General features: G+C 32.1%; 1 pseudogene; it reads left to right on the top strand.

Moving 5' to 3' along the window:
* Nucleotides 1-3,716: 3,716 nt before the first annotated feature.
* LOC113195220 (poly(A) polymerase alpha-like) lies at nucleotides 3,717-8,403 on the top strand (annotated as a pseudogene).
* Nucleotides 8,404-9,196: the final 793 nt, after the last annotated feature.

Raw genomic sequence — 9,196 nt, 5'->3', positions numbered from 1 at the left:
TTAGAAAAGCTTTAAAATGCAATAAAACAAGGTAAAGAATCAAATATATTAAGCAAATTGAGGATTTTTTTTTTCTTGAAGAGACTATATGTGATCAATGGTACACAGGTGGGTAATTATCTCCATGACTAGGAACACTTGGCAATATCTAGAGAAAGTTTTGTCAAAACTGGTATGATGCTACTAAACTCTAGTTGGAGAAGTTTGGGATGATCATGAAGATCGTATAATGCCCAGGACAGCTGCCCCCAGTAAAGATTTATCCAGCCTATAATGTCAATTATGCTAATATCAAAAAATCCTGTTTTATAAAGGGCATCTGGGTGATTGCTTGACTATATGGACTAGTCCCTCTACCCACTTTCATTAGGTAGTAAATCTGAGGCACAAATAATTATTATATTAGGATTAACATTTGGTTCTTTTTAAATATTATATAATATATAGAAAATGTTAAATATTTTGTTCAAATGTTTAATTTATATCTACCCCATATGATTGGTTAGAAGATTAAATTCTTTTATTTACAAAACACTAGAATAATAGCTGGTATGAGGCACCATCTCAAAGTATAAGGTTAAAAAGAGGGGTGGTTTATTGTTCTTCCATGACTTTCTCCTTGTATAGTATATATAAATACTATTACTTTTATATTCCTTTCTGCAAATGAGGAAGATACAGAGAGCTTACCTAAACTGACCAGGTTCACAGAGGTTATAAATGATAAAACTGGACAATCTGACTACCAAATCCATGTCTTAAATACTATATTACCATTGTCTCTCCTATGAAAGCTATGAAAGGAAAAAGAGGTCTCACAAATGTGGTACATTTCACTTAAGTTTTCCTCTCTGTATCATCTAATTATAGTGTCAACTGCCCTTGGCGGCTCAACATTAATGAGAGATATATTATTCAGAAATTCAAGTGATTATAGGAAGGATCTATAATATATTCAAGCTTCACATGGGGCGATGGCAAACAGCCAGAATAAACAGAAAATGAAATATCAAAATCTTGTATTTCCTGTAGAGAATTCCCTAAGCAAAATAAGTAAACATTTTGAGATGTGGTTTACCTGCTGAGACTGCTCAGTTACCTGGCTGCTGGATCAGTGACTAAGTAATTGAAATGTACAGAAAACATCCCTTCAATTGAATATCTAAGAAAAACTTTCTGATGGGTTCCATCTTAAGAGTGAAAATAAATAAAAATAATATATATTCATTGATTTTGGGTAAAAATACTATTCTAGCATAAATCTATATTCAATAAAATGCATAAGGAGATAAAGTAAATCATTAAAGAGAGAGGAAATACAAAGGATAGATCGTGTGTGTGTGTGTGTGTGTGTGTTTGTATGTGTGTTTGTGTGTGTGTGTGTGTGTGAGAGAAAGAGAGAGTATGAATAATCAGTATGAAAGTCTCTATTCTCTTAGCATAATATATGTGATCAATCCTTTAGGGTAGGAGGAGGAAAACTAATACAGGATTTATCAATCACAGCTTAGAAATAATGAGTTCATGGGATGGATAGCTGATGGGAAAAATGCACTATCACAGCCTTGGCATGTTAAAAAACAGACATGATGATCACATTAAGGTTGTTGACTTAGACCTATTTGACCTATTTTACCTGCATGCAGCTATCTTGCCAGTTATGTAGTAAAAGTCTACATTCACTTATTTATTCATTTAATGAACACATTTTGAATGATAAGTTTTTGCTAGATTCTCCTATAGTTCTAGGGGATGTTAAAATAAATAGAAGAGATGAAATCTATACCCCTTAAAATCTAACTTTCTAGTAGGGGAAAGAGATAATAAATAACTACATAATTTGAGGTCAGCTTGAGATAAATATTGTTTTTCTAAACTAAATGGAAGATGGAATATAAATTGGGGCAAAGTAGCTTGAAAAGCATAATCAGAGAAAGATTTCCTGAAGAAAAGACATCTGAGAAAATATATAAACAAAATAAGAGAGTAAGCAAGAAAAACATCTGGGGAAAGGCAGAAGGAATTATGGATGTAAAAACTTGAAATAAAGGATTTACATTTTTGTAGATGAGAAAGATGAAAGTGTGGTTGAAACAGAACAAATAAGAATATTTATGGAAAATGAGGTTGCAGAGATAGTCAGGGACAAGATCATGTATGGCTTTTTAAAGTAAATAATGACTTTCAATATGATTGTGATAGAAGGCCATATAATGATTTTGCTGAATGAATGATGTGATGAGATATATTGCTGTGCACAGGGCAAAAGTTCTTATACATAAGAGTTTCATGTTAAGAGGATAAGAAAGAGTACAGGAGAAATATGTTGAAACTTGTATCTAGGGTGATGGCAGAGAATGGTGATAATACAATGAATATGTGGTAAAAAACAGAGATGATAGAATGTGGCAGAAAAAATTAAAGGGAAGCAATGGTAGATCAGAAAAGTAAAAAAAAATGTAATAATGTGGTATGTTTAATTAAAACTAAATCAATAATCACACTAAAGATCAATGGCCTAAACACCTAATTTAAAAGGCAAATATCAGCTTGCTATATATATGTTATTTATATAATAATATACAGGCACCATGTAAATGAATGCTAAAAGTATACTATGCCAACAAAAATCAAAAGATTGATGGAATGGCTACATTCATATAAGACAAAGTAAATTTCAGAGCCAAAATATTGCCAGTAAAAAAATTAGTCATTTTTTAAATAATAAAAAATTCACTTAAGGAGTGGTCATAAAAATCCTAAATCTTGGATAACCTACTCTTTGGTTCCCTGTCTGCTGTTTTTCTTCTTACTTAAATAAATCATAATCCTTTCACTGTCACAAAACAAAACAACCTTAAAACTCTATGAATATAAATATAAAGTATACACGAGGAAAACACTAGTAAATGGAAAGGAGAAATAGAAAATTTCAATATTATACAATAAGATATAAATACTGCCAACATTCTAAATACCTCCTAGACAAAAAAAAAATAAGTAAATAAATGAGAACATAGAATGCTTGAACAAAAATATCAACCAATATTTGCAAAACACTTTCCATAACAAAAACAGAAAATACATTCTTTCAAGTGCATGATGAAAACTTATCAAGAGGTAACATAAAGTCTATCAAACATATGCCAATAAACATCAATGCATTCACATCAAATAGAAAATATTTTTGAGCAAAATAGAATAAATAAAAAATCATTAAATCACTAAATCATTGTTAATGTCATCAAATCGCCATCGTCTTTAATATTTTGTAAATTCAGTGGGAAACTTATGCTTTTAAAATCTGATGGGATGATAAAATTTGCTATATATTCATCATTAACCCAGTATCTTACTTAATGCACAAACACTGCAGTTACTTATATAATGATCAGAAACAATGCAAAGACATCTACTGTCTGCCATTCTTCAACATTTTACCAATGGTAATAGTCAATGCAATTAGACAAGAAAAATTAGATACATGATAATGATAAACAATGAATAAAACAAACTATATTACCCTGAAAATCCTAAATAAACCATAAAAAAAGTTTAAGTGATAAAAGCAGTGTGTAAGATTGCAGGATATAAAAACACTATCAAAAATAAATGACTAGAGATCAATTTCCTGCACGACAGTGTGAAGAGCTCTACTGACTACTCCCTACTAACACTGATAAAAATTATCTTGAAGTAAACAGAAGCCTCTGAAAATGGCCCTTTGGGCAAATAGCAAAGAAACATGTAATCATGAAGATTTAGAAAATTTGGGAGAAAGTGAGTCTGTGGCATTTGAACCAAGACCTCTCCTTCCTGTCCTTATCCTAGTTCAGTAAGACAGAAAATCAACTCCAGATTGATTTCCAGAACACTTTCTACTCATGGATCTCAATCAGAGGACTTTCTTTTGTTCTTCCATTTTTAGGTTATTTTTGGTTTAAGATGATAGTAATCCATTTTGACATAATAATACAAGCATGGAATATTTCTTGTTCTAATTCAAACCACAGTACCTCTCCTTGTCTATCCTTCTCCCAAGCTACTACTCTCATCCCTCTATTGATCTTTTTGCCATTGACCCATTTTTTAAAAAATCAGTTTCTTATGGATGTACATGATGGTGAGATACACTGTGGTATATTTATATATGTACATAGGTCTTTTTTTTTCTTTTTTTTTGGCATCAGAAATTGATCCCAGAGGTGCTTAACTGAGGCACATCCACAGCCATTTTTAATGTTTTATTTCAAAACAGTGACTTGCTAAGTTGTTTAGGCCTTTACTATGTTGCTGAGGCTGGCTTTGAACTTATGATCCTTTAAACTTACCTCAGTCTTTAAAATTGATGGGATTACAGGCATATGCCACCATGCCTTACCAGAGGATTTCCTTTCTGTGATGAGTTGTTCTTAAGCGTTTCTCACCTTGACACTTTATTAGGTTAAGTCCTAGGAATGTGTGGTCAATAATTGGTGGGTTACTTTGGCCCTGTCTACTTCCATGTCTACTCTTTCCTGGTATTGGCCCACTGACAATACTGGAACCACAAAGGCCTTCCTACAGTTCCATGCCAAGAGAATCTAGCCAAGAACACCCTACCACTAAGTTATTAGAATGGAGTGCCACTCCAAGAGTAAGGTGCCATTGTCCTCATACCTACCCCCTAGGCGAGGACCCTGGTCAGTGACTTTTCCTCAGGTGGAGTAAGAAGCAGGCTGTAAGACAGATAGTTCTTTTAAGAACTAATTTAAAGAAGAGATTTCATTTGACAGAAAGTGTAGAACATTATAATGCTAAAAAAAAAACTGGCAAAAAGTTGGAGCTTATGATGTAGAAAATTGGAAGGAAATTCATGGATTTAATGAACACACAACCCTAAGTAAATTTTGACTATTCTAAGGGTATACCTCCTTAAGGAACAACATTAGAGACACAGCACTGGGGAAGGAAATACTTTCATTAAAAGAATCCAGTCCGTCTCTAAAAACTTAAAAATCACATAACAACAACAAGCCCTGGTTGAGAGGAATATCCAGAGATGCTATGATATATAGTGTTTATAATGTTCAACCACCCACAATGAGGCATGCACATTTGAAAAAACATGGTCCATGCACCGGAGTAGGCAACAGAAATTGTCTTGAAGAACAGATGTTGGTTTTTAACAGGAAAACATTTCAAAAGAGCTCTTAAATTGTGTTTACAGAACAAAAGGAAAGATTGATTAAAGAAATAAAGTGTCATTATAATTCATGTTGAATAGAGGATATCAATAGATAGGAAAAAAATGTAATGAATAAAGAAAAATAAATACCAGAGTGACTGAAGAGTGCATGAACTAGCAAATGAAGAATTAGCATTCTTGAATATAGATTAAAACATATTATGCAAACTGAAGATACAGGGAAAAATAAAGAAAATGAAGACAACTTGAGAGGAACATGGGGGATATAGATAACAGCAAACACACCAACATACACATAATGAGAATACCAGGGGAGTGGAGAGAAAGCACAAAAAATATTGAAAGAAATAACTGAAACTCTGTCAAATTTATTGAGAAATAACAAATTTGTGTACATGGTATATAATATAATTAAATATAGGAATCTTGATAAACTTCAAAGAGACCCATAGACATGCCAAAGTGAAACCAATGAAAATAACAATGAAAATTAAAGACAAGGAGAAAATCTTGAAAACAAGAGAAAAGTCATGTTTTATTTACAAGGAAATCCCAATAAGATTAATATCTAACTTCTTCACAGAAACAGTGCATGCCAAAAGTAACAGTACAGCATATTTAAAGTGCTCAAAGAGAAAAGTATAATCAACAACTCTGTGTCAAACAAAGCTATTGTTCACAATAAAGAGACAATGAAGATTTTCCCAGAATTAAATTAAGAGAATTCTAGTAGACCTGACTTACTTAAAAAAAAAAAAAAAATGAAGGGATTTTTAAGGCTGAAAACAAGTGACAACAGAGGATCATTTGAATCCACATGAAAGCAAAAACATTGATAAAGCTAATTAAATTGTAGAGTATACAGGATTCATGCTAGATTGGTAAATTTTAGTTCTTAAAAATAAATAAACAACAACACTAAGGTAGCTATGTGAAATGATGGGTATGTTTATTTGCTTCACTATAGTAACTTTTTTTATTTGCTGTATACCTAACATCTTTCACAATGAAATTTATTTTTTAAAATATTTAATCTATTAGGAAGATAAAACAACTATAAACACATATGAACTCAATAACACAAACCCCAAATCCATAGAACATTCTAACACAAATGAAGGGAGGAATAGACAAGTCATGAGGTTGAGGCTTTGATATGCCAGTTTCAATGATGAATTTTAAAAAAATGAAAGAATTCCAAAGTAGAGGGCTATCTACTATCAATCAGTGCACAATCTCTGTGATAGAACATTTACTAATTACATAAAACAAACTTCAATGAATTAAAATACCGTTAGAATGTTGCTGTGGTATTGCTCAGGCATTGGGTTCAGACAAAGAGGGAAGAGGAAAAACCCATTCCTGAGCAAAGGCAGGAATGGGTTGGACCCAAAGCTGACTCTTCAGCCTCAAGAAATTATACCCAGGATGGTAGCCCAGGATTTATGTAGGGTCAAGTAGGGGTTAGGGGTAACTGGGTAAGATCACAACAAACAGCGACCACAGAAGTACTATGGTATTACTTCTATCAGTTTAGCAGCCCCCAAGGAGACTGATTGCATTCTTACACAGAAACTACTTTGAGGTTTTTTTTTAAGACAAGGAAGGGCTGCAGCACAGAATTTCAATTTTGAGGTAAATTAAAGAAGCTGTTGAAAGAGTAAGAGAGATCAGTGAAAGTTATTTTGAAACAAGAAAAAGTGAACTGAGTTTATTGGTTTTTAATCTTCTGTGATCGGTAAATGAAAATGTTGGAGGAACAAAAAACGTTTACTTTTGGATCTTACAGATTAGGAGTACATACAAAAGATGCTGATATTGATACATTGTGTGTTGCACCAAGACTTCTTAATTGGAGTGGTTTTATTTTTACCCCATTCTATGATAAATTAAAATTACAGGAAGAAGCAAAAGATTTAAGAGCTGTCAAAGAAGCATTTCTACCAGTTATTAAACTCTGTTTCAATGGGATAGAGATAAATACTTTATTTACAAGATTATCCCTGCAGATTATTCCAGAAGACATGGACCTGTGAGATGACAGTCTACTTAAAAATTATAGATATACAATGCTTTATTAGAAAGTAGAAATATTTTTAGATATTGAGTTTGATTTTGTTTTCTAAAGGATTTTCATTATCATTAATTATTAAAATGGACACTCTTGTGTAGTGGTATACTGTTACACTTCAGAAAAATGACAATGGTTGCTTACCCTGCAACCATTAAGGAGTCTTAATGGTTGCAGGGTAACTGATGAAATTTAACTCTAGTACCAGATATTGACAGTTTCATGTTAGTTTTGACAGTTATCAAACTATGGGCCAAATGCAACTATATGTGTGTGTGTGTGTGTGTGTGTGTGTGTGTGTGTGTGTGTATATATATATATATATATATATATATATATATATATATATATCCTTGGTGGTATTTTCCGGGCTGTACTAGTAGCAAGAACTTGCCAGCTTCATCCAAATATACTAGCATCAACTGTTGCACAAAAACATTTTCTTAGTATTTTCTAAATTGGAATGTCCAAATCCAGTGCTATTCAAAAGGCCTGAAGAATGCAATCTTAAATTTATACCTATATGGGACACTAGGATAAACGCCAGTAATAAGTACCATCTTATGTCTATAATTACACCAGCTACTCACAACAAAGCTTCACATACAATGTGTCCATTTCAACATGGTGGATCACAGTTGAGAATTTAAAAAAATGTCTTTCTATCACAGATGAAATTTTGTATGTTATAGAGTAGTCCAAACTATTTGAAGCTCCAAATGTCTTTCAAAATTACAAGCATTATACTTTATTTTTAGCAAATGCACCAACAGAAAAAAATACCTAGAATTGGTGAGCTTGGTGGAATAAAAAATCTGAATCCTGGTTTGATGTTTAGAGAAGAATGCAATTATTACACTTGGCTCATGTGAATCCCCAATCATCTCCAGCACCCACAGAAAATCCTGACAAGGATAAATTTCCCATTATGTGAGTAATTGAGTTAGGGTTTTAAAAAATAGAAAACTCTGAAAGTCTCACTGTTCACCTCACCTATGATATTCAGTCTCTCAGAGACACAGTTTATAGGTAAACAATAAACAGCATGATGTTTGAGGTGGATATGAAAATTGCTGAAATACATGCAATTAACTGTAATTTTATGTGTTTTTTATTAGAAAGTAGAAATAGTTTTAGATTTTGAGTTCGATTTTTTTCCTAAAGGATTTCCATTATCATTAATGATTAAAATGGACACTCTTGTGTAGTGGTATACTGTTACACTTCAGAGAAATGACAAGAGTACATCTAATTTGGCTCCTAAGAGGTAGCAGTAACTCTATAAAATGAAAGTGAAATGTTAACTCTAGGATATACATTTGATATTAAAAAAATAATTATAAAATGCTTATTTTTAATGGGGTTATGATTGAGAAGTGACATATTGATTTTATTTATAGAGTTGTTTTATAGCATGTATCAATCAGTGATTAGCCAGCAAATATACTTCTTTGAGTTTATTGAAGCTCCTTATTTTTACCTTCAATATATTGTCTTCAGAACAAATTTAAAAAGCTTGTAAGCATTCCCCTAATTTCCTGTTAACTTGTATGCACAAAATGGAACTTATTTCACAAAAAAATCAAAATGTCAGTATTTTCTTAAGCCATGGTGTGAAACCAATGACCCTATTACTACATGGCACAGAACATTAAAGTTTGGTTCCAACATTAAAACTTTAGGGTGATTAAAACATAATGCTTGTGGAACATGACATCCATCTTGGATGGCCATTTGATCTTTAAATAAAAGGAATTCATACACTCCACAGAACTTCTCTTCCTGTCAATAGTAAATTGATTTTCAGTTTTAAATGTGGGCAAAAAAGCATTGTCTCCAAGATTTTTATTTTTAAATATTTTACCAAAATTTGTCAGTAAATTTCACATACAGAAACATTTTGAAGAACATGTCTAGTAAGCAATTAACATCTAATC

This window comes from Urocitellus parryii, chromosome 5 (assembly GCF_045843805.1).
Source record: "Urocitellus parryii isolate mUroPar1 chromosome 5, mUroPar1.hap1, whole genome shotgun sequence".
In the NCBI taxonomy this organism is placed as follows: domain Eukaryota; kingdom Metazoa; phylum Chordata; class Mammalia; order Rodentia; family Sciuridae; genus Urocitellus; species Urocitellus parryii.
This window is presented reverse-complemented; position numbering and strand designations above follow the sequence as displayed.